Here is a 27,868-nt window from a genome sequence, read left to right as displayed (position 1 = left end):
CGAGAACATGTGCGAAAAGCAAGCAGCCTGTTTCCGTAGTGTAGTGGTTATCACGTTCGCCTAACACGTGAAAGGTCCCTGGTTCGAGCCCAGGCGGAAACAATATGAAGCCAGTAAATATTTTGAAACGATATCTATGCTGGATACCATGTGAAACCACGTGCCTATAAAGCTAACTTCTCTTGAACTGCAGTTATGCAGTGGCGTTAATCAAAGTTATTTGCATTTTAATCCACGTTATCAATGTTCCAAGTATAACTTAGCACTATATATGAATAGAGGTGTAATGTACACTAATTTATCTAGTGTCTTCAACGACAGGTTTCATAAGGTGGTGTTAATTATAAGTAAATTGGAATTTGTTTTCTCCTGCGGCGTCAATTAAAACTAAATAATTTTTGTTTTCGCCCGGGTTCGAACCGGAGGCCTTTCGCGTGTGAGGCAAACGTGATAACCACTACACTACGAAAACTCGTTACATAAAATCGCAAAAAATCAGTTAGGCTTCAAATGTTGTATTCGCAAGTTTTTGAAACTGCAAAATTGGAAGATTGTGTGATCAATTCACTATACTGTTAATTGTATTTTCGAGAAGATGTGAGAAAAGCAAGCAGCCTGTTTCCGTAGTGTAGTGGTTATCACGTTCGCCTAACACGCGAAAGGTCCCTGGTTCGAGCCCAGGCGGAAACAATATGAAGCCAGTAAATATTTTGAAACGATATCTATGCTGGATACCATGTGAAACTACGTGCCCATAAAGCTAACTTCTCTTGAACTGCCGTTCTGCAGTGGCGTTAATCAAAGTTATTTGCATTTTAATCCACGTTATCAATGTTCCAAGTATAACTTAGCACTATATATAAATAGAGGTGTAATGTACACTAATTTACCTATTGTCTTCAACGACACGTTTCATAAGGTGGTGTTAATTATAAGTAAATTGGAATTTGTTTTCTCCTGCGGCGTCAATTAAAACTAAATGATATTTGTTTTCGCCCGGGTTCGAACCGGGGACCTTTCGCGTGTGAGGCGAACGTGATAACCACTACACTACGAAAACTCGTTACATGAAATCCCAAAAAATCAGTTAGGCTTCAAATGTTGTATTCGCAAGTTTTTGAAACAGCAAAATTGGAAGATTGTGTGATCAATTCACTATACTGTTAATTGTATTTTCGAGAAGATGTGAGAAAAGCAAGCAGCCTGTTTTCGTAGTGTAGTGGTTATCACGTTCGGCTAACACGCGAAAGGTCCCTGGCGGAAACAATATGAAGCCAGTAAATATTTTGAAACGATATCTATGCTGGATTCCATGTGAAACTACGTGCCCATAAAGCTAACTTCTCTTGAACTGCAGTTCTGCAGTGGCGTTAATCAAAGTTATTTGCATTTTAATCCACGTTATCAATGTTCCAAGTATAACTTAGCACTATATATGAATAGAGGTGTAATGTACACTAATTTACCTATTGTCTTCAACAACACGTTTCATAAGGTGGTGTTAATTATAAGTAAATTGGAATTTCTTTTCTCCGGCGGCGTTAATTAAAACTAAATGATTTTTGTTTTCGCCCGGGTTCGAAAAGGGGGCCTTTCGCGTGTGAGGCAAACGTGATAACCACTACACTACGAAAACTCGTTACATGAAATCGCAAAAAATCAGTTAGGCTTCAAATGTTGTATTCGCAAGTTTTTGAAACTGCAAAATTGGAAGATTGTGTGATCAATTCACTATACTGTTAATTGTATTTTCGAGAACATGTGAGAAAAGCAAGCAGCCTGTTTCCGTAGTGTAGTGGTTATCACGTTCGCCTAACACGTGAAAGGTCCCTTGTTCGAGCCCAGGCGGAAACAATATGAAGCCAGTAAATATTTTGAAACGATATCTATGCTGGATACCATGTGAAACTACGTTTTTGAAACTGCAAAATTGGAAGATTGTGTGATCAATTCACTATACTGTTAATTGTATTTTCGAGAAGATGTGAGAAAAGCAAGCAGCCTGTTTCGGTAGTGTAGTGGTTATCTCGTTCGCCTAACACTCGAAAGGTCCCTGGTTCGAGCCCAGTCGGAAACAATATGAAGCCAGTGAATATTTTGAAACGATATCTATGCTGGATACCATGTGAAACTACGTGCCCATAAAGCTAACTTCTCTTAAACTGCAGTTCTGTAGTGGCGTTAATCAAAGTTATTTGCATTTTAATCCACGTTATCAATGTTCCAAGTATAACTCAGCACTATACATGAATAGAGGTGTAATGTACACTAATTTATCTAGTGTCTTCGACGACACGTTTCATAAGCTGGTGTTAATTATAAGTAAATTGGAATTTGTTTTCTCCTGCGGCGTCAATTAAAACTAAATGATATTTGTTTTCACCCGGGTTCGAACCGGGGGCCTTTCGCGTGTGAGGCGAACGTGATAACCACTACACTACGAAAACTCGTTACATGAAATCCCAAAAAATCAGTTAGGCTTCAAATGTTGTATTCGCAAGTTTTTGAAACTGCAAAATTGGAAGATTGTGTGATCAATTCACTATACTGTTAATTGTATTTTCGAGAAGATGTGAGAAAAGCAAGCAGCCTGTTTCCGTAGTGTAGTGGTTATCACGTTCGGCTAACACGCGAAAGGTCCCTGGCGGAAACAATATGAAGCCAGTAAATATTTTGAAACGATATCTATGCTGGATACCATGTGAAACTACGTGCCCATCAAATCAGTTAGGCTTAAAATGTTGTATTCGCAAGTTTTTGAAACTGCAAAATTGGAAGATTGTGTGATCAATTCACTATACTGTTAAATGTATTTTCGAGAAGATGTGAGAAAAGCAAGCAGCCTGTTTCCGTAGTGTAGTGGTTATCACGTTCGCCTAACACGCGAAAGGTCCCTGGTTCGAGCCCAGGCGGAAACAATATGAAGCCAGTAAATATTTTGAAACGATATCTATGCTGGATACCATGTGAAACTACGTGCCCATAAAGCTAACTTCTCTTGAACTGCCGTTCTGCAGTGGCGTTAATCAAAGTTATTTGCATTTTAATCCACATTATCAATGTTCCAAGTATAACTTAGCACTATATATGAATAGAGGTGTAATGCACACTAATTTACCTATTGTCTTCAACGACACGTTTCATAAGGTGGTGTTAATTATAAGTAAATTGGAATTTGTTTTCTCCTGCGGCGTCAATTAAAACTAAATGATATTTGTTTTCGCCCGGGTTCGAACCGAGGGCCTTTCGCGTGTGAGGCGAACGTGATAACCACTACACTACGAAAACTCGTTACATGAAATCCCAAAAAATCAGTTAGGCTTCAAATGTTGTATTCGCAAGTTTTTGAAACTGCAAAATTGGAAGATTGTGTGATCAATTCACTATACTGTTAATTGTATTTTCGAGAAGATGTGAGAAAAGCAAGCAGCCTGTTTCCGTAGTGTAGTGGTTATCACGTTCGGCTAACACGCGAAAGGTCCCTGGCGGAAACAATATGAAGCCAGTAAATATTTTGAAACGATATCTATGCTGGATACCATGTGAAACTACGTGCCCATCAAATCAGTTAGGCTTAAAATGTTGTATTCGCAAGTTTTTGAAACTGCAAAATTGGAAGATTGTGTGATCAATTCACTATACTGTTAAATGTATTTTCGAGAAGATGTGAGAAAAGCAAGCAGCCTGTTTCCGTAGTGTAGTGGTTATCACGTTCGCCTAACACGCGAAAGGTCCCTGGTTCGAGCCCAGGCGGAAACAATATGAAGCCAGTAAATATTTTGAAACGATATCTATGCTGGATACCATGTGAAACTACGTGCCCATAAAGCTAACTTCTCTTGAACTGCCGTTCTGCAGTGGCGTTAATCAAAGTTATTTGCATTTTAATCCACATTATCAATGTTCCAAGTATAACTTAGCACTATATATGAATAGAGGTGTAATGCACACTAATTTACCTATTGTCTTCAACGACACGTTTCATAAGGTGGTGTTAATTATAAGTAAATTGGAATTTGTTTTCTCCTGCGGCGTCAATTAAAACTAAATGATATTTGTTTTCGCCCGGGTTCGAATCGGGGGCCTTTCGCGTGTCAGGCGAACGTGATAACCACTACACTACGAAAACTCGTTACATGAAATCCCAAAAAATCAGTTAGGCTTCAAATGTTGTATTCGCAAGTTTTTGAAACTGCAAAATTGGAAGATTGTGTGATCAATTCACTATACTGTTAATTGTATTTTCGAGAAGATGTGAGAAAAGCAAGCAGCCTGTTTCCGTAGTGTAGTGGTTATCACGTTCGGCTAACACGCGAAAGGTCCCTGGCGGAAACAATATGTAGCCAGTAAATATTTTGAAACGATATCTATGCTGGATACCATGTGAAACTACGTGCCCATCAAATCAGTTAGGCTTCAAATGTTGTATTCGCAAGTTTTTGAAACTGCAAAATTGGAAGATTGTGTGATCAATTCACTATACTGTTAAATGTATTTTCGAGAAGATGTGAGAAAAGTAAGCAACCTGTTTCCGTAGTGTAGTGGTTATCACGTTCGCCTAACACGCGAAAGGTCCCTGGTTCGAGCCCAGGCGGAAACAATTTGAAGCCAGTAAATATTTTGAAACGATATCTATGCTGGATTCCATGTGAAACTACGTGCCCATAAAGCTAACTTCTCTTGAACTGCAGTTCTGCAGTGGCGTTAATCAAAGTTATTTGCATTTTAATCCACGTTATCAATGTTCCAAGTATAACTTAGCACTATATATGAATAGAGGTGTAATGTACACTAATTTACCTATTGTCTTCAACGACACGTTTCGTAAGGTGGTGTTAATTATAAGTAAATTGGAATTTGTTTTCTCCTGTGGCGTCAATTAAAACTAAATGATATTTGTTTTCGCCCGGCTTCGAACCGGGGGGCCTTTCGCGTGTGAGGCGAACGTGATAACCACTACACTACGAAAACTCGTTACATGAAATCCCAAAAAATCAGTTAGGCTTCAAATGTTGTATTCGCAAGTTTTTGAAACTGCAAAAGTGGAAGATTGTGTGATCAATTCACTATACTGTTAATTGTATTTTCGAGAAGATGTGAGAAAAGCAAGCAGCCTGTTTCCGTAGTGTAGTGGTTATCACGTTCGGCTAACACGCGAAAGGTCCCTGGCGGAAACAATATGAAGCCAGTAAATATTTTGAAACGATATCTATGCTGGATACCATGTGAAACTACGTGCCCATCAAATCAGTTAGGCTTCAAATGTTGTATTCGCAAGTTTTTGAAACTGCAAAATTGGAAGATTGTGTGATCAATTCACTATACTGTTAAATGTATTTTCGAGAAGATGTGAGAAAAGTAAGCAGCCTGTTTCCGTAGTGTAGTGGTTATCACGTTGGCCTAACACGCGAAAGGTCCCTGGTTCGAGCCCAGGCGGAAACAATTTGAAGCCAGTAAATATTTTGAAACGATATCTATGCTGGATTCCATGTGAAACTACGTGCCCATAAAGCTAACTTCTCTTGAACTGCAGTTCTGCAGTGGCGTTAGTCAAAGTTATTTGCATTTTAATCCACGTTATCAATGTTCCAAGTATAACTTAGCACTATATATGAATAGAGGTGTAATGTACACTAATTTACCTATTGTCTTCAACAACACGTTTCGTAAGGTGGTGTTAATTATAAGTAAATTGGAATTTGTTTTCTCCTGTGGCGTCAATTAAAACTAAATGATATTTGTTTTCGCCCGGCTTCGAACCGGGGGGCCTTTCGCGTGTGAGGCGAACGTGATAACCACTACACTACGAAAACTCGTTACATGAAATCCCAAAAAATCAGTTAGGCTTCAAATGTTGTATTCGCAAGTTTTTGAAACTGCAAAATTGGAAGATTGTGTGATCAATTCACTATACTGTTAATTGTATTTTCGAGAACATGTGAGAAAAGCAAGCAGCCTGTTTCCGTAGTGTAGTGGTTATCACGTTCGGCTAACACGCGAAAGGTCCCTGGCGGAAACAATATGAAGCCAGTAAATATTTTGAAACGATATCTATGCTGGATACCATGTGAAACTACGTGCCCATCAAATCAGTTAGGCTTCAAATGTTGTATTCGCAAGTTTTTGAAACTGCAAAATTGGAAGATTGTGTGATCAATTCACTATACTGTTAAATGTATTTTCGAGAAGATGTGAGAAAAGCAAGCAGCCTGTTTCCGTAGTGTAGTGGTTATCACGTTCGCCTAACACGCGAAAGGTCCCTGGTTCGAGCCCAGGCGGAAACAATATGAAGCCAGTAAATATTTTGAAACGATATCTATGCTGGATACCATGTGAAACTACGTGCCCATAAAGCTAACTTCTCTTGAACTGCCGTTCTGCAGTGGCGTTAATCAAAGTTATTTGCATTTTAATCCACGTTATCAATGTTCCAAGTATAACTTAGCACTATATATGAATAGAGGTGTAATGTACACTAATTTACCTATTGTCTTCAACGACACGTTTCGTAAGGTGGTGTTAATTATAAGTAAATTGGAATTTGTTTTCTCCTGCGGCGTCAATTAAAACTAAATGATATTTGTTTTCGCCCGGGTTCGAATCGGGGGCCTTTCGCGTGTCAGGCGAACGTGATAACCACTACACTACGAAAACTCGTTACATGAAATCCCAAAAAATCAGTTAGGCTTCAAATGTTGTATTCGCAAGTTTTTGAAACTGCAAAATTGGAAGATTGTGTGATCAATTCACTATACTGTTAATTGTATTTTCGAGAAGATGTGAGAAAAGCAAGCAGCCTGTTTCCGTAGTGTAGTGGTTATCACGTTCGGCTAACACGCGAAAGGTCCCTGGCGGAAACAATATGAAGCCAGTAAATATTTTGAAACGATATCTATGCTGGATACCATGTGAAACTACGTGCCCATCAAATCAGTTAGGCTTCAAATGTTGTATTCGCAAGTTTTTGAAACTGCAAAATTGGAAGATTGTGTGATCAATTCACTATACTGTTAAATGTATTTTCGAGAAGATGTGAGAAAAGTAAGCAGCCTGTTTCCGTAGTGTAGTGGTTATCACGTTGGCCTAACACGCGAAAGGTCCCTGGTTCGAGCCCAGGCGGAAACAATTTGAAGCCAGTAAATATTTTGAAACGATATCTATGCTGGATTCCATGTGAAACTACGTGCCCATAAAGCTAACTTCTCTTGAACTGCAGTTCTGCAGTGGCGTTAGTCAAAGTTATTTGCATTTTAATACACGTTATCAATGTTCCAAGTATAACTTAGCACTATATATATGAATAGAGGTGTAATGTACACTAATTTACCTATTGTCTTCAACGACACGTTTCGTAAGGTGGTGTTAATTATAAGTAAATTGGAATTTGTTTTCTCCTGTGGCGTCAATTAAAACTAAATGATATTTGTTTTCGCCCGGCTTCGAACCGGGGGGCCTTTCGCGTGTGAGGCGAACGTGATAACCACTACACTACGAAAACTCGTTACATGAAATCCCAAAAAATCAGTTAGGCTTCAAATGTTGTATTCGCAAGTTTTTGAAACTGCAAAATTGGAAGATTGTGTGATCAATTCACTATACTGTTAATTGTATTTTCGAGAACATGTGAGAAAAGCAAGCAGCCTGTTTCCGTAGTGTAGTGGTTATCACGTTCGGCTAACACGCGAAAGGTCCCTGGCGGAAACAATATGAAGCCAGTAAATATTTTGAAACGATATCTATGCTGGATACCATGTGAAACTACGTGCCCATCAAATCAGTTAGGCTTCAAATGTTGTATTCGCAAGTTTTTGAAACTGCAAAATTGGAAGATTGTGTGATCAATTCACTATACTGTTAAATGTATTTTCGAGAAGATGTGAGAAAAGCAAGCAGCCTGTTTCCGTAGTGTAGTGGTTATCACGTTCGCCTAACACGCGAAAGGTCCCTGGTTCGAGCCCAGGCGGAAACAATATGAAGCCAGTAAATATTTTGAAACGATATCTATGCTGGATACCATGTGAAACTACGTGCCCATAAAGCTAACTTCTCTTGAACTGCCGTTCTGCAGTGGCGTTAATCAAAGTTATTTGCATTTTAATCCACGTTATCAATGTTCCAAGTATAACTTAGCACTATATATGAATAGAGGTGTAATGTACACTAATTTACCTATTGTCTTCAACGACACGTTTCGTAAGGTGGTGTTAATTATAAGTAAATTGGAATTTGTTTTCTCCTGCGGCGTCAATTAAAACTAAATGATATTTGTTTTCGCCCGGGTTCGAATCGGGGGCCTTTCGCGTGTCAGGCGAACGTGATAACCACTACACTACGAAAACTCGTTACATGAAATCCCAAAAAATCAGTTAGGCTTCAAATGTTGTATTCGCAAGTTTTTGAAACTGCAAAATTGGAAGATTGTGTGATCAATTCACTATACTGTTAATTGTATTTTCGAGAAGATGTGAGAAAAGCAAGCAGCCTGTTTTCGTAGTGTAGTGGTTATCACGTTCGCCTAACACGCGAAAGGTCCCTGGTTCGAGCCCAGGCGGAAACAATATGAAGCCAGTAAATATTTTGAAACGATATCTATGCTGGATACCATGTGAAACTACGTGCCCATAAAGCTAACTTCTCTTGAACTGCCGTTCTGCAGTGGCGTTAATCAAAGTTATTTGCATTTTAATCCACATTATCAATGTTCCAAGTATAACTTAGCACTATATATGAATAGAGGTGTAATGCACACTAATTTACCTATTGTCTTCAACGACACGTTTCATAAGGTGGTGTTAATTATAAGTAAATTGGAATTTGTTTTCTCCTGCGGCGTCAATTAAAACTAAATGATATTTGTTTTCGCCCGGGTTCGAACCGAGGGCCTTTCGCGTGTGAGGCGAACGTGATAACCACTACACTACGAAAACTCGTTACATGAAATCCCAAAAAATCAGTTAGGCTTCAAATGTTGTATTCGCAAGTTTTTGAAACTGCAAAATTGGAAGATTGTGTGATCAATTCACTATACTGTTAATTGTATTTTCGAGAAGATGTGAGAAAAGCAAGCAGCCTGTTTCCGTAGTGTAGTGGTTATCACGTTCGGCTAACACGCGAAAGGTCCCTGGCGGAAACAATATGAAGCCAGTAAATATTTTGAAACGATATCTATGCTGGATACCATGTGAAACTACGTGCCCATCAAATCAGTTAGGCTTAAAATGTTGTATTCGCAAGTTTTTGAAACTGCAAAATTGGAAGATTGTGTGATCAATTCACTATACTGTTAAATGTATTTTCGAGAAGATGTGAGAAAAGCAAGCAGCCTGTTTCCGTAGTGTAGTGGTTATCACGTTCGCCTAACACGCGAAAGGTCCCTGGTTCGAGCCCAGGCGGAAACAATATGAAGCCAGTAAATATTTTGAAACGATATCTATGCTGGATACCATGTGAAACTACGTGCCCATAAAGCTAACTTCTCTTGAACTGCCGTTCTGCAGTGGCGTTAATCAAAGTTATTTGCATTTTAATCCACATTATCAATGTTCCAAGTATAACTTAGCACTATATATGAATAGAGGTGTAATGCACACTAATTTACCTATTGTCTTCAACGACACGTTTCATAAGGTGGTGTTAATTATAAGTAAATTGGAATTTGTTTTCTCCTGTGGCGTCAATTAAAACTAAATGATATTTGTTTTCGCCCGGCTTCGAACCGGGGGGCCTTTCGCGTGTGAGGCGAACGTGATAACCACTACACTACGAAAACTCGTTACATGAAATCCCAAAAAATCAGTTAGGCTTCAAATGTTGTATTCGCAAGTTTTTGAAACTGCAAAATTGGAAGATTGTGTGATCAATTCACTATACTGTTAATTGTATTTTCGAGAACATGTGAGAAAAGCAAGCAGCCTGTTTCCGTAGTGTAGTGGTTATCACGTTCGGCTAACACGCGAAAGGTCCCTGGCGGAAACAATATGAAGCCAGTAAATATTTTGAAACGATATCTATGCTGGATACCATGTGAAACTACGTGCCCATCAAATCAGTTAAGCTTCAAATGTTGTATTCGCAAGTTTTTGAAACTGCAAAATTGGAAGATTGTGTGATCAATTCACTATACTGTTAAATGTAATTTCGAGAAGATGTGAGAAAAGCAAGCAGCCTGTTTCCGTAGTGTAGTGGTTATCACGTTCGCCTAACACGCGAAAGGTCCCTGGTTCGAGCCCAGGCGGAAACAATATGAAGCCAGTAAGTATTTTGAAACGATATCTATGCTGGATACCATGTGAAACTACGTGCCCATAAAGCTAACTTCTCTTGAACTGCCGTTCTGCAGTGGCGTTAATCAAAGTTATTTGCATTTTAATCCACGTTATCAATGTTCCAAGTATAACTTAGCACTATATATGAATAGAGGTGTAATGTACACTAATTTACCTATTGTCTTCAACGACACGTTTCGTAAGGTGGTGTTAATTATAAGTAAATTGGAATTTGTTTTCTCCTGCGGCGTCAATTAAAACTAAATGATATTTGTTTTCGCCCGGGTTCGAATCGGGGGCCTTTCGCGTGTCAGGCGAACGTGATAACCACTACACTACGAAAACTCGTTACATGAAATCCCAAAAAATCAGTTAGGCTTCAAATGTTGTATTCGCAAGTTTTTGAAACTGCAAAATTGGAAGATTGTGTGATCAATTCACTATACTGTTAATTGTATTTTCGAGAAGATGTGAGAAAAGCAAGCAGCCTGTTTTCGTAGTGTAGTGGTTATCACGTTCGGCTAACACGCGAAAGGTCCCTGGCGGAAACAATATGAAGCCAGTAAATATTTTGAAACGATATCTATGCTGGATTCCATGTGAAACTACGTGCCCATAAAGCTAACTTCTCTTGAACTGCAGTTCTGCAGTGGCGTTAATCAAAGTTATTTGCATTTTAATCCACGTTATCAATGTTCCAAGTATAACTTAGCACTATATATGAATAGAGGTGTAATGTACACTAATTTACCTATTGTCTTCAACGACACGTTTCATAAGGTGGTGTTAATTATAAGTAAATTGGAATTTCTTTTCTCCTGCGGCGTTAATTAAAACTAAATGATTTTTGTTTTCGCCCGGGTTCGAAAAGGGGGCCTTTCGCGTGTGAGGCAAACGTGATAACCACTACACTACGAAAACTCGTTACATGAAATCGCAAAAAATCAGTTAGGCTTCAAATGTTGTATTCGCAAGTTTTTGAAACTGCAAAATTGGAAGATTGTGTGATCAATTCACTATACTGTTAATTGTATTTTCGAGAACATGTGAGAAAAGCAAGCAGCCTGTTTCCGTAGTGTAGTGGTTATCACGTTCGCCTAACACGCGAAAGGTCCCTGGTTTGTGCCCAGGCGGAAACAATATGAAGCCAGTAAATATTTTGAAACGATATCTATGCTGGATACCATGTGAAACTACGTGCCCATAAAGCTAACTTCTCTTGAACTGCCGTTCTGCAGTGGCGTTAATCAAAGTTATTTGCATTTTAATCCACATTATCAATGTTCCAAGTATAACTTAGCACTATATATGAATAGAGGTGTAATGCACACTAATTTACCTATTGTCTTCAACGACACGTTTCATAAGGTGGTGTTAATTATAAGTAAATTGGAATTTGTTTTCTCCTGCGGCGTCAATTAAAACTAAATGATATTTGTTTTCGCCCGGGTTCGAACCGAGGGCCTTTCGCGTGTGAGGCGAACGTGATAACCACTACACTACGAAAACTGGTTACATGAAATCCCAAAAAATCAGTTAGGCTTCAAATGTTGTATTCGCAAGTTGTTGAAACTGCAAAATTGGAAGATTGTGTGATCAATTCACTATACTGTTAATTGTATTTTCGAGAAGATGTGAGAAAAGCAAGCAGCCTGTTTCCGTAGTGTAGTGGTTATCACGTTCGGCTAACACGCGAAAGGTCCCTGGCGGAAACAATATGAAGCCAGTAAATATTTTGAAACGATATCTATGCTGGATACCATGTGAAACTACGTGCCCATCAAATCAGTTAGGCTTAAAATGTTGTATTCGCAAGTTTTTGAAACTGCAAAATTGGAAGATTGTGTGATCAATTCACTATACTGTTAAATGTATTTTCGAGAAGATGTGAGAAAAGCAAGCAGCCTGTTTCCGTAGTGTAGTGGTTATCACGTTCGCCTAACACGCGAAAGGTCCCTGGTTCGAGCCCAGGCGGAAACAATATGAAGCCAGTAAATATTTTGAAACGATATCTATGCTGGATACCATGTGAAACTACGTGCCCATAAAGCTAACTTCTCTTGAACTGCCGTTCTGCAGTGGCGTTAATCAAAGTTATTTGCATTTTAATCCACATTATCAATGTTCCAAGTATAACTTAGCACTATATATGAATAGAGGTGTAATGCACACTAATTTACCTATTGTCTTCAACGACACGTTTCATAAGGTGGTGTTAATTATAAGTAAATTGGAATTTGTTTTCTCCTGCGGCGTCAATTAAAACTAAATGATATTTGTTTTTGCCCGGGTTCGAACCGAGGGCCTTTCGCGTGTGAGGCGAACGTGATAACCACTACACTACGAAAACTCGTTACATGAAATCCCAAAAAATCAGTTAGGCTTCAAATGTTGTATTCGCAAGTTTTTGAAACTGCAAAATTGGAAGATTGTGTGATCAATTCACTATACTGTTAATTGTATTTTCGAGAAGATGTGAGAAAAGCAAGCAGCCTGTTTCCGTAGTGTAGTGGTTATCACGTTCGGCTAACACGCGAAAGGTCCCTGGCGGAAACAATATGAAGCCAGTAAATATTTTGAAACGATATCTATGCTGGATACCATGTGAAACTACGTGCCCATCATATCAGTTAGGCTTCAAATGTTGTATTCGCAAGTTTTTGAAACTGCAAAATTGGAAGATTGTGTGATCAATTCACTATACTGTTAAATGTATTTTCGAGAAGATGTGAGAAAAGTAAGCAGCCTGTTTCCGTAGTGTAGTGGTTATCACGTTCGCCTAACACGCGAAAGGTCCCTGGTTCGAGCCCAGGCGGAAACAATTTGAAGCCAGTAAATATTTTGAAACGATATCTATGCTGGATTCCATGTGAAACTACGTGCCCATAAAGCTAACTTCTCTTGAACTGCCGTTCTGCAGTGGCGTTAATCAAAGTTATTTGCATTTTAATCCACATTATCAATGTTCCAAGTATAACTTAGCACTATATATGAATAGAGGTGTAATGCACACTAATTTACCTATTGTCTTCAACGACACGTTTCATAAGGTGGTGTTAATTATAAGTAAATTGGAATTTGTTTTCTCCTGCGGCGTCAATTAAAACTAAATGATATTTGTTTTCGCCCGGGTTCGAACCGAGGGCCTTTCGCGTGTGAGGCGAACGTGATAACCACTACACTACGAAAACTGGTTACATGAAATCCCAAAAAATCAGTTAGGCTTCAAATGTTGTATTCGCAAGTTGTTGAAACTGCAAAATTGGAAGATTGTGTGATCAATTCACTATACTGTTAATTGTATTTTCGAGAAGATGTGAGAAAAGCAAGCAGCCTGTTTCCGTAGTGTAGTGGTTATCACGTTCGGCTAACACGCGAAAGGTCCCTGGCGGAAACAATATGAAGCCAGTAAATATTTTGAAACGATATCTATGCTGGATACCATGTGAAACTACGTGCCCATCAAATCAGTTAGGCTTAAAATGTTGTATTCGCAAGTTTTTGAAACTGCAAAATTGGAAGATTGTGTGATCAATTCACTATACTGTTAAATGTATTTTCGAGAAGATGTGAGAAAAGCAAGCAGCCTGTTTCCGTAGTGTAGTGGTTATCACGTTCGCCTAACACGCGAAAGGTCCCTGGTTCGAGCCCAGGCGGAAACAATATGAAGCCAGTAAATATTTTGAAACGATATCTATGCTGGATACCATGTGAAACTACGTGCCCATAAAGCTAACTTCTCTTGAACTGCCGTTCTGCAGTGGCGTTAATCAAAGTTATTTGCATTTTAATCCACATTATCAATGTTCCAAGTATAACTTAGCACTATATATGAATAGAGGTGTAATGCACACTAATTTACCTATTGTCTTCAACGACACGTTTCATAAGGTGGTGTTAATTATAAGTAAATTGGAATTTGTTTTCTCCTGCGGCGTCAATTAAAACTAAATGATATTTGTTTTCGCCCGGGTTCGAACCGAGGGCCTTTCGCGTGTGAGGCGAACGTGATAACCACTACACTACGAAAACTCGTTACATGAAATCCCAAAAAATCAGTTAGGCTTCAAATGTTGTATTCGCAAGTTTTTGAAACTGCAAAATTGGAAGATTGTGTGATCAATTCACTATACTGTTAATTGTATTTTCGAGAAGATGTGAGAAAAGCAAGCAGCCTGTTTCCGTAGTGTAGTGGTTATCACGTTCGGCTAACACGCGAAAGGTCCCTGGCGGAAACAATATGAAGCCAGTAAATATTTTGAAACGATATCTATGCTGGATACCATGTGAAACTACGTGCCCATCATATCAGTTAGGCTTCAAATGTTGTATTCGCAAGTTTTTGAAACTGCAAAATTGGAAGATTGTGTGATCAATTCACTATACTGTTAAATGTATTTTCGAGAAGATGTGAGAAAAGTAAGCAGCCTGTTTCCGTAGTGTAGTGGTTATCACGTTCGCCTAACACGCGAAAGGTCCCTGGTTCGAGCCCAGGCGGAAACAATTTGAAGCCAGTAAATATTTTGAAACGATATCTATGCTGGATTCCATGTGAAACTACGTGCCCATAAAGCTAACTTCTCTTGAACTGCAGTTCTGCAGTGGCGTTAATCAAAGTTATTTGCATTTTAATCCACGTTATCAATGTTCCAAGTATAACCTAGCACTATATATGAATAGAGGTGTAATGTACACTAATTTACCTATTGTCTTCAACGACACGTTTCGTAAGGTGGTGTTAATTATAAGTAAATTGGAATTTGTTTTCTCCTGTGGCGTCAATTAAAACTAAATGATATTTGTTTTCGCCCGGCTTCGAACCGGGGGGCCTTTCGCGTGTGAGGCGAACGTGATAACCACTACACTACGAAAACTCGTTACATGAAATCCCAAAAAATCAGTTAGGCTTCAAATGTTGTATTCGCAAGTTTTTGAAACTGCAAAATTGGAAGATTGTGTGATCAATTCACTATACTGTTAATTGTATTTTCGAGAAGATGTGAGAAAAGCAAGCAGCCTGTTTCCGTAGTGTAGTGGTTATCACGTTCGGCTAACACGCGAAAGGTCCCTGGCGGAAACAATATGAAGCCAGTAAATATTTTGAAACGATATCTATGCTGGATACCATGTGAAACTACGTGCCCATCAAATCAGTTAGGCTTCAAATGTTGTATTCGCAAGTTTTTGAAACTGCAAAATTGGAAGATCGTGTGATCAATTCACTATACTGTTAAATGTATTTTCGAGAAGATGTGAGAAAAGTAAGCAGCCTGTTTCCGTAGTGTAGTGGTTATCACGTTCGCCTAACACGCGAAAGGTCCCTGGTTCGAGCCCAGGCGGAAACAATTTGAAGCCAGTAAATATTTTGAAACGATATCTATGCTGGATTCCATGTGAAACTACGTGCCCATAAAGCTAACTTCTCTTGAACTGCAGTTCTGCAGTGGCGTTAATCAAAGTTATTTGCATTTTAATCCACGTTATCAATGTTCCAAGTATAACCTAGCACTATATATGAATAGAGGTGTAATGTACACTAATTTACCTATTGTCTTCAACGACACGTTTCGTAAGGTGGTGTTAATTATAAGTAAATTGGAATTTGTTTTCTCCTGTGGCGTCAATTAAAACTAAATGATATTTGTTTTCGCCCGGCTTCGAACCGGGGGGCCTTTCGCGTGTGAGGCGAACGTGATAACCACTACACTACGAAAACTCGTTACATGAAATCCCAAAAAATCAGTTAGGCTTCAAATGTTGTATTCGCAAGTTTTTGAAACTGCAAAATTGGAAGATTGTGTGATCAATTCACTATACTGTTAATTGTATTTTCGAGAAGATGTGAGAAAAGCAAGCAGCCTGTTTCCGTAGTGTAGTGGTTATCACGTTCGGCTAACACGCGAAAGGTCCCTGGCGGAAACAATATGAAGCCAGTAAATATTTTGAAACGATATCTATGCTGGATACCATGTGAAACTACGTGCCCATCAAATCAGTTAGGCTTCAAATGTTGTATTCGCAAGTTTTTGAAACTGCAAAATTGGAAGATCGTGTGATCAATTCACTATACTGTTAAATGTATTTTCGAGAAGATGTGAGAAAAGCAAGCAGCCTGTTTCCGTAGTGTAGTGGTTATCACGTTCGCCTAACACGCGAAAGGTCCCTGGTTCGAGCCCAGGCGGAAACAATTTGAAGCCAGTAAATATTTTGAAACGATATCTATGCTGGATTCCATGTGAAACTACGTGCCCATAAAGCTAACTTCTCTTGAACTGCAGTTCTGCAGTGGCGTTAATCAAAGTTATTTGCATTTTAATCCACGTTATCAATGTTCCAAGTATAACCTAGCACTATATATGAATAGAGGTGTAATGTACACTAATTTACCTATTGTCTTCAACGACACGTTTCGTAAGGTGGTGTTAATTATAAGTAAATTGGAATTTGTTTTCTCCTGTGGCGTCAATTAAAACTAAATGATATTTGTTTTCGCCCGGCTTCGAACCGGGGGGCCTTTCGCGTGTCAGGCGAACGTGATAACCACTACACTACGAAAACTCGTTACATGAAATCCCAAAAAATCAGTTAGGCTTCAAATGTTGTATTCGCAAGTTTTTGAAACTGCAAAATTGGAAGATTGTGTGATCAATTCACTATACTGTTAATTGTATTTTCGAGAAGATGTGAGAAAAGCAAGCAGCCTGTTTTCGTAGTGTAGTGGTTATCACGTTCGGCTAACACGCGAAAGGTCCCTGGCGGAAACAATATGAAGCCAGTAAATATTTTGAAACGATATCTATGCTGGATTCCATGTGAAACTACGTGCCCATAAAGCTAACTTCTCTTGAACTGCAGTTCTGCAGTGGCGTTAATCAAAGTTATTTGCATTTTAATCCACGTTATCAATGTTCCAAGTATAACTTAGCACTATATATGAATAGAGGTGTAATGTACACTAATTTACCTATTGTCTTCAACGACACGTTTCATAAGGTGGTGTTAATTATAAGTAAATTGGAATTTCTTTTCTCCTGCGGCGTTAATTAAAACTAAATGATTTTTGTTTTTGCCCGGGTTCGAAAAGGGGGCCTTTCGCGTGTGAGGCAAACGTGATAACCACTACACTACGAAAACTCGTTACATGAAATCGCAAAAAATCAGTTAGGCTTCAAATGTTGTATTCGCAAGTTTTTGAAACTGCAAAATTGGAAGATTGTGTGATCAATTCACTATACTGTTAATTGTATTTTCGAGAACATGTGAGAAAAGCAAGCAGCCTGTTTCCGTAGTGTAGTGGTTATCACGTTCGCCTAACACGCGAAAGGTCCCTGGTTCGAGCCCAGGCGGAAACAATATGAAGCCAGTAAATATTTTGAAACGATATCTATGCTGGATACCATGTGAAACTACGTGCCCATAAAGCTAACTTCTCTTGAACTGCCGTTCTGCAGTGGCGTTAATCAAAGTTATTTGCATTTTAATCCACATTATCAATGTTCCAAGTATAACTTAGCACTATATATGAATAGAGGTGTAATGCACACTAATTTACCTATTGTCTTCAACGACACGTTTCATAAGGTGGTGTTAATTATAAGTAAATTGGAATTTGTTTTCTCCTGCGGCGTCAATTAAAACTAAATGATATTTGTTTTCGCCCGGGTTCGAACCGAGGGCCTTTCGCGTGTGAGGCGAACGTGATAACCACTACACTACGAAAACTCGTTACATGAAATCCCAAAAAATCAGTTAGGCTTCAAATGTTGTATTCGCAAGTTTTTGAAACTGCAAAATTGGAAGATTGTGTGATCAATTCACTATACTGTTAATTGTATTTTCTAGAAGATGTGAGAAAAGCAAGCAGCCTGTTTCCGTAGTGTAGTGGTTATCACGTTCGGCTAACACGCGAAAGGTCCCTGGCGGAAACAATATGAAGCCAGTAAATATTTTGAAACGATATCTATGCTGGATACCATGTGAAACTACGTGCCCATCAAATCAGTTAGGCTTAAAATGTTGTATTCGCAAGTTTTTGAAACTGCAAAATTGGAAGATTGTGTGATCAATTCACTATACTGTTAAATGTATTTTCGAGAAGATGTGAGAAAAACAAGCAGCCTGTTTCCGTAGTGTAGTGGTTATCACGTTCGCCTAACACGCGAAAGGTCCCTGGTTCGAGCCCAGGCGGAAACAATATGAAGCCAGTAAATATTTTGAAACGATATCTATGCTGGATACCATGTGAAACTACGTGCCCATAAAGCTAACTTCTCTTGAACTGCCGTTCTGCAGTGGCGTTAATCAAAGTTATTTGCATTTTAATCCACATTATCAATGTTCCAAGTATAACTTAGCACTATATATGAATAGAGGTGTAATGTACACTAATTTACCTATTGTCTTCAACGACACGTTTCATAAGGTGGTGTTAATTATAAGTAAATTGGAATTTGTTTTCTCCTGCGGCGTCAATTAAAACTAAATGATATTTGTTTTCGCCCGGGTTCGAATCGGGGGCCTTTCGCGTGTCAGGCGAACGTGATAACCACTACACTACGAAAACTCGTTACATGAAATCCCAAAAAATCAGTTAGGCTTCAAATGTTGTATTCGCAAGTTTTTGAAACTGCAAAATTGGAAGATTGTGTGATCAATTCACTATACTGTTAATTGTATTTTCGAGAAGATGTGAGAAAAGCAAGCAGCCTGTTTCCGTAGTGTAGTGGTTATCACGTTCGGCTAACACGCGAAAGGTCCCTGGCGGAAACAATATGAAGCCAGTAAATATTTTGAAACGATATCTATGCTGGATACCATGTGAAACTACGTGCCCATCAAATCAGTTAGGCTTCAAATGTTGTATTCGCAAGTTTTTGAAACTGCAAAATTGGAAGATTGTGTGATCAATTCACTATACTGTTAAATGTATTTTCGAGAAGATGTGAGAAAAGTAAGCAGCCTGTTTCCGTAGTGTAGTGGTTATCACGTTCGCCTAACACGCGAAAGGTCCCTGGTTCGAGCCCAGGCGGAAACAATTTGAAGCCAGTAAATATTTTGAAACGATATCTATGCTGGATTCCATGTGAAACTACGTGCCCATAAAGCTAACTTCTCTTGAACTGCAGTTCTGCAGTGGCGTTAATCAAAGTTATTTGCATTTTAATCCACGTTATCAATGTTCCAAGTATAACTTAGCACTATATATGAATAGAGGTGTAATGTACACTAATTTACCTATTGTCTTCAACGACACGTTTCGTAAGGTGGTGTTAATTATAAGTAAATTGGAATTTGTTTTCTCCTGTGGCGTCAATTAAAACTAAATGATATTTGTTTTCGCCCGGCTTCGAACCGGGGGGCCTTTCGCGTGTGAGGCGAACGTGATAACCACTACACTACGAAAACTCGTTACATGAAATCCCAAAAAATCAGTTAGGCTTCAAATGTTGTATTCGCAAGTTTTTGAAACTGCAAAATTGGAAGATTGTGTGATCAATTCACTATACTGTTAATTGTATTTTCGAGAACATGTGAGAAAAGCAAGCAGCCTGTTTCCGTAGTGTAGTGGTTATCACGTTCGGCTAACACGCGAAAGGTCCCTGGCGGAAACAATATGAAGCCAGTAAATATTTTGAAACGATATCTATGCTGGATACCATGTGAAACTACGTGCCCATCAAATCAGTTAGGCTTCAAATGTTGTATTCGCAAGTTTTTGAAACTGCAAAATTGGAAGATTGTGTGATCAATTCACTATACTGTTAAATGTATTTTCGAGAAGATGTGAGAAAAGCAAGCAGCCTGTTTCCGTAGTGTAGTGGTTATCACGTTCGCCTAACACGCGAAAGGTCCCTGGTTCGAGCCCAGGCGGAAACAATATGAAGCCAGTAAATATTTTGAAACGATATCTATGCTGGATACCATGTGAAACTACGTGCCCATAAAGCTAACTTCTCTTGAACTGCCGTTCTGCAGTGGCGTTAATCAAAGTTATTTGCATTTTAATCCACGTTATCAATGTTCCAAGTATAACTTAGCACTATATATGAATAGAGGTGTAATGTACACTAATTTACCTATTGTCTTCAACGACACGTTTCGTAAGGTGGTGTTAATTATAAGTAAATTGGAATTTGTTTTCTCCTGCGGCGTCAATTAAAACTAAATGATATTTGTTTTCGCCCGGGTTCGAATCGGGGGCCTTTCGCGTGTCAGGCGAACGTGATAACCACTACACTACGAAAACTCGTTACATGAAATCCCAAAAAATCAGTTAGGCTTCAAATGTTGTATTCGCAAGTTTTTGAAACTGCAAAATTGGAAGATTGTGTGATCAATTCACTATACTGTTAATTGTATTTTCGAGAAGATGTGAGAAAAGCAAGCAGCCTGTTTTCGTAGTGTAGTGGTTATCACGTTCGGCTAACACGCGAAAGGTCCCTGGCGGAAACAATATGAAGCCAGTAAATATTTTGAAACGATATCTATGCTGGATTCCATGTGAAACTACGTGCCCATAAAGCTAACTTCTCTTGAACTGCAGTTCTGCAGTGGCGTTAATCAAAGTTATTTGCATTTTAATCCACGTTATCAATGTTCCAAGTATAACTTAGCACTATATATGAATAGAGGTGTAATGTACACTAATTTACCTATTGTCTTCAACGACACGTTTCATAAGGTGGTGTTAATTATAAGTAAATTGGAATTTCTTTTCTCCTGCGGCGTTAATTAAAACTAAATGATTTTTGTTTTCGCCCGGGTTCGAAAAGGGGGCCTTTCGCGTGTGAGGCAAACGTGATAAACACTACACTACGAAAACTCGTTACATGAAATCGCAAAAAATCAGTTAGGCTTCAAATGTTGTATTCGCAAGTTTTTGAAACTGCAAAATTGGAAGATTGTGTGATCAATTCACTATACTGTTAATTGTATTTTCGAGAACATGTGAGAAAAGCAAGCAGCCTGTTTCCGTAGTGTAGTGGTTATCACGTTCGCCTAACACGCGAAAGGTCCCTGGTTCGAGCCCAGGCGGAAACAATATGAAGCCAGTAAATATTTTGAAACGATATCTATGCTGGATACCATGTGAAACTACGTGCCCATAAAGCTAACTTCTCTTGAACTGCCGTTCTGCAGTGGCGTTAATCAAAGTTATTTGCATTTTAATCCACATTATCAATGTTCCAAGTATAACTTAGCACTATATATGAATAGAGGTGTAATGCACACTAATTTACCTATTGTCTTCAACGACACGTTTCATAAGGTGGTGTTAATTATAAGTAAATTGGAATTTGTTTTCTCCTGCGGCGTCAATTAAAACTAAATGATATTTGTTTTCGCCCGGGTTCGAACCGAGGGCCTTTCGCGTGTGAGGCGAACGTGATAACCACTACACTACGAAAACTCGTTACATGAAATCCCAAAAAATCAGTTAGGCTTCAAATGTTGTATTCGCAAGTTTTTGAAACTGCAAAATTGGAAGATTGTGTGATCAATTCACTATACTGTTAATTGTATTTTCGAGAAGATGTGAGAAAAGCAAGCAGCCTGTTTCCGTAGTGTAGTGGTTATCACGTTCGGCTAACACGCGAAAGGTCCCTGGCGGAAACAATATGAAGCCAGTAAATATTTTGAAACGATATCTATGCTGGATACCATGTGAAACTACGTGCCCATCAAATCAGTTAGGCTTAAAATGTTGTATTCGCAAGTTTTTGAAACTGCAAAATTGGAAGATTGTGTGATCAATTCACTATACTGTTAAATGTATTTTCGAGAAGATGTGAGAAAAGCAAGCAGCCTGTTTCCGTAGTGTAGTGGTTATCACGTTCGCCTAACACGCGAAAGGTCCCTGGTTCGAGCCCAGGCGGAAACAATATGAAGCCAGTAAATATTTTGAAACGATATCTATGCTGGATACCATGTGAAACTACGTGCCCATAAAGCTAACTTCTCTTGAACTGCCGTTCTGCAGTGGCGTTAATCAAAGTTATTTGCATTTTAATCCACATTATCAATGTTCCAAGTATAACTTAGCACTATATATGAATAGAGGTGTAATGCACACTAATTTACCTATTGTCTTCAACGACACGTTTCATAAGGTGGTGTTAATTATAAGTAAATTGGAATTTGTTTTCTCCTGCGGCGTCAATTAAAACTAAATGATATTTGTTTTCGCCCGGGTTCGAACCGAGGGCCTTTCGCGTGTGAGGCGAACGTGATAACCACTACACTACGAAAACTCGTTACATGAAATCCCAAAAAATCAGTTAGGCTTCAAATGTTGTATTCGCAAGTTTTTGAAACTGCAAAATTGGACGATTGTGTGATCAATTCACTATACTGTTAATTGTATTTTCGAGAAGATGTGAGAAAAGCAAGCAGCCTGTTTCCGTAGTGTAGTGGTTATCACGTTCGGCTAACACGCGAAAGGTCCCTGGCGGAAACAATATGAAGCCAGTAAATATTTTGAAACGATATCTATGCTGGATACCATGTGAAACTACGTGCCCATCAAATCAGTTAGGCTTAAAATGTTGTATTCGCAAGTTTTTGAAACTGCAAAATTGGAAGATTGTGTGATCAATTCACTATACTGTTAAATGTATTTTCGAGAAGATGTGAGAAAAGCAAGCAGCCTGTTTCCGTAGTGTAGTGGTTATCACGTTCGCCTAACACGCGAAAGGTCCCTGGTTCGAGCCCAGGCGGAAACAATATGAAGCCAGTAAATATTTTGAAACGATATCTATGCTGGATACCATGTGAAACTACGTGCCCATAAAGCTAACTTCTCTTGAACTGCCTTTCTGCAGTGGCGTTAATCAAAGTTATTTGCATTTTAATCCACATTATCAATGTTCCAAGTATAACTTAGCACTATATATGAATAGAGGTGTAATGCACACTAATTTACCTATTGTCTTCAACGACACGTTTCATAAGGTGGTGTTAATTATAAGTAAATTGGAATTTGTTTTCTCCTGCGGCGTCAATTAAAACTAAATGATATTTGTTTTCGCCCGGGTTCGAACCGAGGGCCTTTCGCGTGTGAGGCGAACGTGATAACCACTACACTACGAAAACTCGTTACATGAAATCCCAAAAAATCAGTTAGGCTTCAAATGTTGTATTCGCAAGTTTTTGAAACTGCAAAATTGGAAGATTGTGTGATCAATTCACTATACTGTTAATTGTATTTTCGAGAAGATGTGAGAAAAGCAAGCAGCCTGTTTCCGTAGTGTAGTGGTTATCACGTTCGGCTAACACGCGAAAGGTCCCTGGCGGAAACAATATGAAGCCAGTAAATATTTTGAAACGATATCTATGCTGGATACCATGTGAAACTACGTGCCCATCATATCAGTTAGGCTTCAAATGTTGTATTCGCAAGTTTTTGAAACTGCAAAATTGGAAGATTGTGTGATCAATTCACTATACTGTTAAATGTATTTTCGAGAAGATGTGAGAAAAGTAAGCAGCCTGTTTCAGTAGTGTAGTGGTTATCACGTTCGCCTAACACGCGAAAGGTCCCTGGTTCGAGCCCAGGCGGAAACAATTTGAAGCCAGTAAATATTTTGAAACGATATCTATGCTGGATTCCATGTGAAACTACGTGCCCATAAAGCTAACTTCTCTTGAACTGCAGTTCTGCAGTGGCGTTAATCAAAGTTATTTGCATTTTAATCCACGTTATCAATGTTCCAAGTATAACTTAGCACTATATATGAATAGAGGTGTAATGTACACTAATTTACCTATTGTCTTCAACGACACGTTTCGTAAGGTGGTGTTAATTATAAGTAAATTGGAATTTGTTTTCTCCTGTGGCGTCAATTAAAACTAAATGATATTTGTTTTCGCCCGGCTTCGAACCGGGGGGCCTTTCGCGTGTGAGGCGAACGTGATAACCACTACACTACGAAAACTCGTTACATGAAATCCCAAAAAATCAGTTAGGCTTCAAATGTTGTATTCGCAAGTTTTTGAAACTGCAAAATTGGAAGATTGTGTGATCAATTCACTATACTGTTAATTGTATTTTCGAGAACATGTGAGAAAAGCAAGCAGCCTGTTTCCGTAGTGTAGTGGTTATCACGTTCGGCTAACACGCGAAAGGTCCCTGGCGGAAACAATATGAAGCCAGTAAACATTTTGAAACGATATCTATGCTGGATACCATGTGAAACTACGTGCCCATCAAATCAGTTAGGCTTCAAATGTTGTATTCGCAAGTTTTTGAAACTGCAAAATTGGAAGATTGTGTGATCAATTCACTATACTGTTAAATGTATTTTCGAGAAGATGTGAGAAAAGCAAGCAGCCTGTTTCCGTAGTGTAGTGGTTATCACGTTCGCCTACCACGCGAAAGGTCCCTGGTTCGAGCCCAGGCGGAAACAATATGAAGCCAGTAAATATTTTGAAACGATATCTATGCTGGATACCATGTGAAACTACGTGCCCATAAAGCTAACTTCTCTTGAACTGCCGTTCTGCAGTGGCGTTAATCAAAGTTATTTGCATTTTAATCCACGTTATCAATGTTCCAAGTATAACTTAGCACTATATATGAATAGAGGTGTAATGTACACTAATTTACCTATTGTCTTCAACGACACGTTTCATAAGGTGGTGTTAATTATAAGTAAATTGGAATTTGTTTTCTCCTGCGGCGTCAATTAAAACTAAATGATATTTGTTTTCGCCCGGGTTCGAATCGGGGGCCTTTCGCGTGTCAGGCGAACGTGATAACCACTACACTACGAAAACTCGTTACATGAAATCCCAAAAAATCAGTTAGGCTTCAAATGTTGTATTCGCAAGTTTTTGAAACTGCAAAATTGGAAGATTGTGTGATCAATTCACTATACTGTTAATTGTATTTTCGAGAAGATGTGAGAAAAGCAAGCAGCCTGTTTTCGTAGTGTAGTGGTTATCACGTTCGGCTAACACGCGAAAGGTCCCTGGCGGAAACAATATGAAGCCAGTAAATATTTTGAAACGATATCTATGCTGGATTCCATGTGAAACTACGTGCCCATAAAGCTAACTTCTCTTGAACTGCCGTTCTGCAGTGGCGTTAATCAAAGTTATTTGCATTTTAATCCACGTTATCAATGTTCCAAGTATAACTTAGCACTATATATGAATAGAGGTGTAATGTACACTAATTTACCTATTGTCTTCAACGACACGTTTCATAAGGTGGTGTTAATTATAAGTAAATTGGAATTTCTTTTCTCCTGCGGCGTTAATTAAAACTAAATGATTTTTGTTTTTGCCCGGGTTCGAAAAGGGGGCCTTTCGCTTGTGAGGCAAACGTGATAACCACTACACTACGAAAACTCGTTACATGAAATCGCAAAAAATCAGTTAGGCTTCAAATGTTGTATTCGCAAGTTTTTGAAACTGCAAAATTGGAAGATTGTGTGATCAATTCACTATACTGTTAATTGTATTTTCGAGAACATGTGAGAAAAGCAAGCAGCCTGTTTCCGTAGTGTAGTGGTTATCACGTTCGCCTAACACGCGAAAGGTCCCTGGTTCGAGCCCAGGCGGAAACAATATGAAGCCAGTAAATATTTTGAAACGATATCTATGCTGGATACCATGTGAAACTACGTGCCCATAAAGCTAACTTCTCTTGAACTGCCGTTCTGCAGTGGCGTTAATCAAAGTTATATTCATTTTAATCCACATTATCAATGTTCCAAGTATAACTTAGCACTATATATGAATAGAGGTGTAATGCACACTAATTTACCTATTGTCTTCAACGACACGTTTCATAAGGTGGTGTTAATTATAAGTAAATTGGAATTTGTTTTCTCCTGCGGCGTCAATTAAAACTAAATGATATTTGTTTTCGCCCGGGTTCGAACCGAGGGCCTTTCGCGTGTGAGGCGAACGTGATAACCACTACACTACGAAAACTCGTTACATGAAATCCCAAAAAATCAGTTAGGCTTCAAATGTTGTATTCGCAAGTTTTTTGAAACTGCAAAATTGGAAGATTGTGTGATCAATTCACTATACTGTTAATTGTATTTTCGAGAAGATGTGAGAAAAGCAAGCAGCCTGTTTCCGTAGTGTAGTGGTTATCACGTTCGGCTAACACGCGAAAGGTCCCTGGCGGAAACAATATGAAGCCAGTAAATATTTTGAAACGATATCTATGCTGGATACCATGTGAAACTACGTGCCCATCAAATCAGTTAGGCTTAAAATGTTGTATTCGCAAGTTTTTGAAACTGCAAAATTGAAAGATTGTGTGATCAATTCACTATACTGTTAAATGTATTTTCGAGAAGATGTGAGAAAAGCAAGCAGCCTGTTTCCGTAGTGTAGTGGTTATCACGTTCGCCTAACACGCGAAAGGTCCCTGGTTCGAGCCCAGGCGGAAACAATATGAAGCCAGTAAATATTTTGAAACGATATCTATGCTGGATACCATGTGAAACTACGTGCCCATAAAGCTAACTTCTCTTGAACTGCCGTTCTGCAGTGGCGTTAATCAAAGTTATTTGCATTTTAATCCACATTATCAATGTTCCAAGTATAACTTAGCACTATATATGAATAGAGGTGTAATGCACACTAATTTACCTATTGTCTTCAACGACACGTTTCATAAGGTGGTGTTAATTATAAGTAAATTGGAATTTGTTTTCTCCTGCGGCGTCAATTAAAACTAAATGATATTTGTTTTCGCCCGGGTTCGAACCGAGGGCCTTTCGCGTGTGAGGCGAACGTGATAACAACTACACTACGAAAACTCGTTACATGAAATCCCAAAAAATCAGTTAGGCTTCAAATGTTGTATTCGCAAGTTTTTGAAACTGCAAAATTGGAAGATTGTGTGATCAATTCACTATACTGTTAATTGTATTTTCGAGAAGATGTGAGAAAAGCAAGCAGCCTGTTTCCGTAGTGTAGTGGTTATCACGTTCGCCTAACACGCGAAAGGTCCCTGGTTCGAGCCCAGGCGGAAACAATATGAAGCCAGTAAATATTTTGAAACGATATCTATGCTGGATACCATGTGAAACTACGTGCCCATAAAGCTAACTTCTCTTGAACTGCCGTTCTGCAGTGGCGTTAATCAAAGTTATTTGCATTTTAATCCACGTTATCAATGTTCCAAGTATAACTTAGCACTATATATGAATAGAGGTGTAATGTACACTAATTTACCTATTGTCTTCAACGACACGTTTCATAAGGTGGTGTTAATTATAAGTAAATTGGAATTTGTTTTCTCCTGCGGCGTCAATTAAAACTAAATGATATTTGTTTTCGCCCGGGTTCGAATCGGGGGCCTTTCGCGTGTCAGGCGAACGTGATAACCACTACACTACGAAAACTCGTTACATGAAATCCCAAAAAATCAGTTAGGCTTCAAATGTTGTATTCGCAAGTTTTTGAAACTGCAAAATTGGAAGATTGTGTGATCAATTCACTATACTGTTAATTGTATTTTCGAGAAGATGTGAGAAAAGCAAGCAGCCTGTTTTCGTAGTGTAGTGGTTATCACGTTCGGCTAACACGCGAAAGGTCCCTGGCGGAAACAATATGAAGCCAGTAAATATTTTGAAACG

The 27,868-nt window shown here is 38.8% G+C and overlaps 64 non-coding genes across 64 annotated transcripts; 32 read left to right on the top strand and 32 right to left on the bottom strand.

The window, feature by feature from the left end:
* Window positions 1-29: 29 nt before the first annotated feature.
* On the top strand, window positions 30-102 carry TRNAV-AAC (transfer RNA valine (anticodon AAC)). The gene has a single exon. It is a non-coding gene; the product is annotated as a tRNA-Val (tRNA).
* A 297-nt stretch (window positions 103-399) lies between these two features.
* On the bottom strand, window positions 400-472 carry TRNAV-CAC (transfer RNA valine (anticodon CAC)). The gene has a single exon. It is a non-coding gene; the product is annotated as a tRNA-Val (tRNA).
* A 145-nt stretch (window positions 473-617) lies between these two features.
* Window positions 618-690, top strand: TRNAV-AAC (transfer RNA valine (anticodon AAC)). The gene has a single exon. It is a non-coding gene; the product is annotated as a tRNA-Val (tRNA).
* Window positions 691-987: 297 nt separating this feature from the next.
* Window positions 988-1,060, bottom strand: TRNAV-CAC (transfer RNA valine (anticodon CAC)). The gene has a single exon. It is a non-coding gene; the product is annotated as a tRNA-Val (tRNA).
* A 721-nt stretch (window positions 1,061-1,781) lies between these two features.
* TRNAV-AAC (transfer RNA valine (anticodon AAC)) lies at window positions 1,782-1,854 on the top strand. Its single transcript has one exon. It is a non-coding gene; the product is annotated as a tRNA-Val (tRNA).
* A 520-nt stretch (window positions 1,855-2,374) lies between these two features.
* On the bottom strand, window positions 2,375-2,447 carry TRNAV-CAC (transfer RNA valine (anticodon CAC)). The gene has a single exon. It is a non-coding gene; the product is annotated as a tRNA-Val (tRNA).
* A 398-nt stretch (window positions 2,448-2,845) lies between these two features.
* Window positions 2,846-2,918, top strand: TRNAV-AAC (transfer RNA valine (anticodon AAC)). Its single transcript has one exon. It is a non-coding gene; the product is annotated as a tRNA-Val (tRNA).
* A 297-nt stretch (window positions 2,919-3,215) lies between these two features.
* On the bottom strand, window positions 3,216-3,288 carry TRNAV-CAC (transfer RNA valine (anticodon CAC)). Its single transcript has one exon. It is a non-coding gene; the product is annotated as a tRNA-Val (tRNA).
* A 398-nt stretch (window positions 3,289-3,686) lies between these two features.
* TRNAV-AAC (transfer RNA valine (anticodon AAC)) lies at window positions 3,687-3,759 on the top strand. The gene has a single exon. It is a non-coding gene; the product is annotated as a tRNA-Val (tRNA).
* A 297-nt stretch (window positions 3,760-4,056) lies between these two features.
* On the bottom strand, window positions 4,057-4,129 carry TRNAV-GAC (transfer RNA valine (anticodon GAC)). Its single transcript has one exon. It is a non-coding gene; the product is annotated as a tRNA-Val (tRNA).
* A 398-nt stretch (window positions 4,130-4,527) lies between these two features.
* Window positions 4,528-4,600, top strand: TRNAV-AAC (transfer RNA valine (anticodon AAC)). The gene has a single exon. It is a non-coding gene; the product is annotated as a tRNA-Val (tRNA).
* Window positions 4,601-4,897: 297 nt separating this feature from the next.
* TRNAV-CAC (transfer RNA valine (anticodon CAC)) lies at window positions 4,898-4,971 on the bottom strand. The gene has a single exon. It is a non-coding gene; the product is annotated as a tRNA-Val (tRNA).
* A 398-nt stretch (window positions 4,972-5,369) lies between these two features.
* Window positions 5,370-5,442, top strand: TRNAV-AAC (transfer RNA valine (anticodon AAC)). Its single transcript has one exon. It is a non-coding gene; the product is annotated as a tRNA-Val (tRNA).
* Window positions 5,443-5,739: 297 nt separating this feature from the next.
* Window positions 5,740-5,813, bottom strand: TRNAV-CAC (transfer RNA valine (anticodon CAC)). Its single transcript has one exon. It is a non-coding gene; the product is annotated as a tRNA-Val (tRNA).
* Window positions 5,814-6,211: 398 nt separating this feature from the next.
* TRNAV-AAC (transfer RNA valine (anticodon AAC)) lies at window positions 6,212-6,284 on the top strand. Its single transcript has one exon. It is a non-coding gene; the product is annotated as a tRNA-Val (tRNA).
* A 297-nt stretch (window positions 6,285-6,581) lies between these two features.
* On the bottom strand, window positions 6,582-6,654 carry TRNAV-GAC (transfer RNA valine (anticodon GAC)). Its single transcript has one exon. It is a non-coding gene; the product is annotated as a tRNA-Val (tRNA).
* A 398-nt stretch (window positions 6,655-7,052) lies between these two features.
* Window positions 7,053-7,125, top strand: TRNAV-AAC (transfer RNA valine (anticodon AAC)). The gene has a single exon. It is a non-coding gene; the product is annotated as a tRNA-Val (tRNA).
* Window positions 7,126-7,424: 299 nt separating this feature from the next.
* Window positions 7,425-7,498, bottom strand: TRNAV-CAC (transfer RNA valine (anticodon CAC)). Its single transcript has one exon. It is a non-coding gene; the product is annotated as a tRNA-Val (tRNA).
* A 398-nt stretch (window positions 7,499-7,896) lies between these two features.
* On the top strand, window positions 7,897-7,969 carry TRNAV-AAC (transfer RNA valine (anticodon AAC)). Its single transcript has one exon. It is a non-coding gene; the product is annotated as a tRNA-Val (tRNA).
* Window positions 7,970-8,266: 297 nt separating this feature from the next.
* TRNAV-GAC (transfer RNA valine (anticodon GAC)) lies at window positions 8,267-8,339 on the bottom strand. The gene has a single exon. It is a non-coding gene; the product is annotated as a tRNA-Val (tRNA).
* A 145-nt stretch (window positions 8,340-8,484) lies between these two features.
* On the top strand, window positions 8,485-8,557 carry TRNAV-AAC (transfer RNA valine (anticodon AAC)). Its single transcript has one exon. It is a non-coding gene; the product is annotated as a tRNA-Val (tRNA).
* Window positions 8,558-8,854: 297 nt separating this feature from the next.
* TRNAV-CAC (transfer RNA valine (anticodon CAC)) lies at window positions 8,855-8,927 on the bottom strand. The gene has a single exon. It is a non-coding gene; the product is annotated as a tRNA-Val (tRNA).
* A 398-nt stretch (window positions 8,928-9,325) lies between these two features.
* On the top strand, window positions 9,326-9,398 carry TRNAV-AAC (transfer RNA valine (anticodon AAC)). Its single transcript has one exon. It is a non-coding gene; the product is annotated as a tRNA-Val (tRNA).
* A 297-nt stretch (window positions 9,399-9,695) lies between these two features.
* Window positions 9,696-9,769, bottom strand: TRNAV-CAC (transfer RNA valine (anticodon CAC)). Its single transcript has one exon. It is a non-coding gene; the product is annotated as a tRNA-Val (tRNA).
* Window positions 9,770-10,167: 398 nt separating this feature from the next.
* TRNAV-AAC (transfer RNA valine (anticodon AAC)) lies at window positions 10,168-10,240 on the top strand. The gene has a single exon. It is a non-coding gene; the product is annotated as a tRNA-Val (tRNA).
* A 297-nt stretch (window positions 10,241-10,537) lies between these two features.
* Window positions 10,538-10,610, bottom strand: TRNAV-GAC (transfer RNA valine (anticodon GAC)). The gene has a single exon. It is a non-coding gene; the product is annotated as a tRNA-Val (tRNA).
* A 721-nt stretch (window positions 10,611-11,331) lies between these two features.
* On the top strand, window positions 11,332-11,404 carry TRNAV-AAC (transfer RNA valine (anticodon AAC)). The gene has a single exon. It is a non-coding gene; the product is annotated as a tRNA-Val (tRNA).
* Window positions 11,405-11,701: 297 nt separating this feature from the next.
* On the bottom strand, window positions 11,702-11,774 carry TRNAV-CAC (transfer RNA valine (anticodon CAC)). Its single transcript has one exon. It is a non-coding gene; the product is annotated as a tRNA-Val (tRNA).
* A 398-nt stretch (window positions 11,775-12,172) lies between these two features.
* TRNAV-AAC (transfer RNA valine (anticodon AAC)) lies at window positions 12,173-12,245 on the top strand. The gene has a single exon. It is a non-coding gene; the product is annotated as a tRNA-Val (tRNA).
* A 297-nt stretch (window positions 12,246-12,542) lies between these two features.
* Window positions 12,543-12,615, bottom strand: TRNAV-CAC (transfer RNA valine (anticodon CAC)). The gene has a single exon. It is a non-coding gene; the product is annotated as a tRNA-Val (tRNA).
* A 398-nt stretch (window positions 12,616-13,013) lies between these two features.
* Window positions 13,014-13,086, top strand: TRNAV-AAC (transfer RNA valine (anticodon AAC)). The gene has a single exon. It is a non-coding gene; the product is annotated as a tRNA-Val (tRNA).
* Window positions 13,087-13,383: 297 nt separating this feature from the next.
* Window positions 13,384-13,456, bottom strand: TRNAV-CAC (transfer RNA valine (anticodon CAC)). Its single transcript has one exon. It is a non-coding gene; the product is annotated as a tRNA-Val (tRNA).
* Window positions 13,457-13,854: 398 nt separating this feature from the next.
* TRNAV-AAC (transfer RNA valine (anticodon AAC)) lies at window positions 13,855-13,927 on the top strand. Its single transcript has one exon. It is a non-coding gene; the product is annotated as a tRNA-Val (tRNA).
* Window positions 13,928-14,224: 297 nt separating this feature from the next.
* Window positions 14,225-14,297, bottom strand: TRNAV-CAC (transfer RNA valine (anticodon CAC)). Its single transcript has one exon. It is a non-coding gene; the product is annotated as a tRNA-Val (tRNA).
* A 398-nt stretch (window positions 14,298-14,695) lies between these two features.
* TRNAV-AAC (transfer RNA valine (anticodon AAC)) lies at window positions 14,696-14,768 on the top strand. Its single transcript has one exon. It is a non-coding gene; the product is annotated as a tRNA-Val (tRNA).
* A 297-nt stretch (window positions 14,769-15,065) lies between these two features.
* TRNAV-CAC (transfer RNA valine (anticodon CAC)) lies at window positions 15,066-15,139 on the bottom strand. The gene has a single exon. It is a non-coding gene; the product is annotated as a tRNA-Val (tRNA).
* Window positions 15,140-15,537: 398 nt separating this feature from the next.
* Window positions 15,538-15,610, top strand: TRNAV-AAC (transfer RNA valine (anticodon AAC)). Its single transcript has one exon. It is a non-coding gene; the product is annotated as a tRNA-Val (tRNA).
* Window positions 15,611-15,907: 297 nt separating this feature from the next.
* TRNAV-CAC (transfer RNA valine (anticodon CAC)) lies at window positions 15,908-15,981 on the bottom strand. Its single transcript has one exon. It is a non-coding gene; the product is annotated as a tRNA-Val (tRNA).
* Window positions 15,982-16,379: 398 nt separating this feature from the next.
* On the top strand, window positions 16,380-16,452 carry TRNAV-AAC (transfer RNA valine (anticodon AAC)). The gene has a single exon. It is a non-coding gene; the product is annotated as a tRNA-Val (tRNA).
* A 297-nt stretch (window positions 16,453-16,749) lies between these two features.
* Window positions 16,750-16,823, bottom strand: TRNAV-GAC (transfer RNA valine (anticodon GAC)). Its single transcript has one exon. It is a non-coding gene; the product is annotated as a tRNA-Val (tRNA).
* Window positions 16,824-17,544: 721 nt separating this feature from the next.
* Window positions 17,545-17,617, top strand: TRNAV-AAC (transfer RNA valine (anticodon AAC)). The gene has a single exon. It is a non-coding gene; the product is annotated as a tRNA-Val (tRNA).
* A 297-nt stretch (window positions 17,618-17,914) lies between these two features.
* On the bottom strand, window positions 17,915-17,987 carry TRNAV-CAC (transfer RNA valine (anticodon CAC)). Its single transcript has one exon. It is a non-coding gene; the product is annotated as a tRNA-Val (tRNA).
* Window positions 17,988-18,385: 398 nt separating this feature from the next.
* Window positions 18,386-18,458, top strand: TRNAV-AAC (transfer RNA valine (anticodon AAC)). Its single transcript has one exon. It is a non-coding gene; the product is annotated as a tRNA-Val (tRNA).
* Window positions 18,459-18,755: 297 nt separating this feature from the next.
* On the bottom strand, window positions 18,756-18,828 carry TRNAV-GAC (transfer RNA valine (anticodon GAC)). Its single transcript has one exon. It is a non-coding gene; the product is annotated as a tRNA-Val (tRNA).
* A 398-nt stretch (window positions 18,829-19,226) lies between these two features.
* TRNAV-AAC (transfer RNA valine (anticodon AAC)) lies at window positions 19,227-19,299 on the top strand. Its single transcript has one exon. It is a non-coding gene; the product is annotated as a tRNA-Val (tRNA).
* Window positions 19,300-19,596: 297 nt separating this feature from the next.
* TRNAV-CAC (transfer RNA valine (anticodon CAC)) lies at window positions 19,597-19,670 on the bottom strand. The gene has a single exon. It is a non-coding gene; the product is annotated as a tRNA-Val (tRNA).
* A 398-nt stretch (window positions 19,671-20,068) lies between these two features.
* Window positions 20,069-20,141, top strand: TRNAV-AAC (transfer RNA valine (anticodon AAC)). Its single transcript has one exon. It is a non-coding gene; the product is annotated as a tRNA-Val (tRNA).
* Window positions 20,142-20,438: 297 nt separating this feature from the next.
* On the bottom strand, window positions 20,439-20,511 carry TRNAV-GAC (transfer RNA valine (anticodon GAC)). Its single transcript has one exon. It is a non-coding gene; the product is annotated as a tRNA-Val (tRNA).
* Window positions 20,512-21,232: 721 nt separating this feature from the next.
* On the top strand, window positions 21,233-21,305 carry TRNAV-AAC (transfer RNA valine (anticodon AAC)). The gene has a single exon. It is a non-coding gene; the product is annotated as a tRNA-Val (tRNA).
* A 297-nt stretch (window positions 21,306-21,602) lies between these two features.
* Window positions 21,603-21,675, bottom strand: TRNAV-CAC (transfer RNA valine (anticodon CAC)). Its single transcript has one exon. It is a non-coding gene; the product is annotated as a tRNA-Val (tRNA).
* Window positions 21,676-22,073: 398 nt separating this feature from the next.
* Window positions 22,074-22,146, top strand: TRNAV-AAC (transfer RNA valine (anticodon AAC)). The gene has a single exon. It is a non-coding gene; the product is annotated as a tRNA-Val (tRNA).
* A 297-nt stretch (window positions 22,147-22,443) lies between these two features.
* On the bottom strand, window positions 22,444-22,516 carry TRNAV-CAC (transfer RNA valine (anticodon CAC)). The gene has a single exon. It is a non-coding gene; the product is annotated as a tRNA-Val (tRNA).
* Window positions 22,517-22,914: 398 nt separating this feature from the next.
* Window positions 22,915-22,987, top strand: TRNAV-AAC (transfer RNA valine (anticodon AAC)). Its single transcript has one exon. It is a non-coding gene; the product is annotated as a tRNA-Val (tRNA).
* Window positions 22,988-23,284: 297 nt separating this feature from the next.
* On the bottom strand, window positions 23,285-23,357 carry TRNAV-CAC (transfer RNA valine (anticodon CAC)). Its single transcript has one exon. It is a non-coding gene; the product is annotated as a tRNA-Val (tRNA).
* Window positions 23,358-23,755: 398 nt separating this feature from the next.
* TRNAV-AAC (transfer RNA valine (anticodon AAC)) lies at window positions 23,756-23,828 on the top strand. Its single transcript has one exon. It is a non-coding gene; the product is annotated as a tRNA-Val (tRNA).
* Window positions 23,829-24,125: 297 nt separating this feature from the next.
* TRNAV-CAC (transfer RNA valine (anticodon CAC)) lies at window positions 24,126-24,199 on the bottom strand. The gene has a single exon. It is a non-coding gene; the product is annotated as a tRNA-Val (tRNA).
* Window positions 24,200-24,597: 398 nt separating this feature from the next.
* Window positions 24,598-24,670, top strand: TRNAG-ACC (transfer RNA glycine (anticodon ACC)). The gene has a single exon. It is a non-coding gene; the product is annotated as a tRNA-Gly (tRNA).
* Window positions 24,671-24,967: 297 nt separating this feature from the next.
* Window positions 24,968-25,040, bottom strand: TRNAV-GAC (transfer RNA valine (anticodon GAC)). The gene has a single exon. It is a non-coding gene; the product is annotated as a tRNA-Val (tRNA).
* Window positions 25,041-25,761: 721 nt separating this feature from the next.
* On the top strand, window positions 25,762-25,834 carry TRNAV-AAC (transfer RNA valine (anticodon AAC)). Its single transcript has one exon. It is a non-coding gene; the product is annotated as a tRNA-Val (tRNA).
* Window positions 25,835-26,131: 297 nt separating this feature from the next.
* On the bottom strand, window positions 26,132-26,204 carry TRNAV-CAC (transfer RNA valine (anticodon CAC)). Its single transcript has one exon. It is a non-coding gene; the product is annotated as a tRNA-Val (tRNA).
* Window positions 26,205-26,603: 399 nt separating this feature from the next.
* TRNAV-AAC (transfer RNA valine (anticodon AAC)) lies at window positions 26,604-26,676 on the top strand. Its single transcript has one exon. It is a non-coding gene; the product is annotated as a tRNA-Val (tRNA).
* A 297-nt stretch (window positions 26,677-26,973) lies between these two features.
* On the bottom strand, window positions 26,974-27,046 carry TRNAV-CAC (transfer RNA valine (anticodon CAC)). Its single transcript has one exon. It is a non-coding gene; the product is annotated as a tRNA-Val (tRNA).
* A 145-nt stretch (window positions 27,047-27,191) lies between these two features.
* On the top strand, window positions 27,192-27,264 carry TRNAV-AAC (transfer RNA valine (anticodon AAC)). Its single transcript has one exon. It is a non-coding gene; the product is annotated as a tRNA-Val (tRNA).
* Window positions 27,265-27,561: 297 nt separating this feature from the next.
* Window positions 27,562-27,634, bottom strand: TRNAV-GAC (transfer RNA valine (anticodon GAC)). Its single transcript has one exon. It is a non-coding gene; the product is annotated as a tRNA-Val (tRNA).
* Between the last annotated feature and the right edge of the window lie 234 nt (window positions 27,635-27,868).

The sequence above is a fragment of the Saccoglossus kowalevskii genome, chromosome 19, assembly GCF_978046115.1.
Source record: "Saccoglossus kowalevskii chromosome 19, keSacKowa6.1, whole genome shotgun sequence".
NCBI lineage: Eukaryota > Metazoa > Hemichordata > Enteropneusta > Harrimaniidae > Saccoglossus > Saccoglossus kowalevskii.
This window is presented reverse-complemented; position numbering and strand designations above follow the sequence as displayed.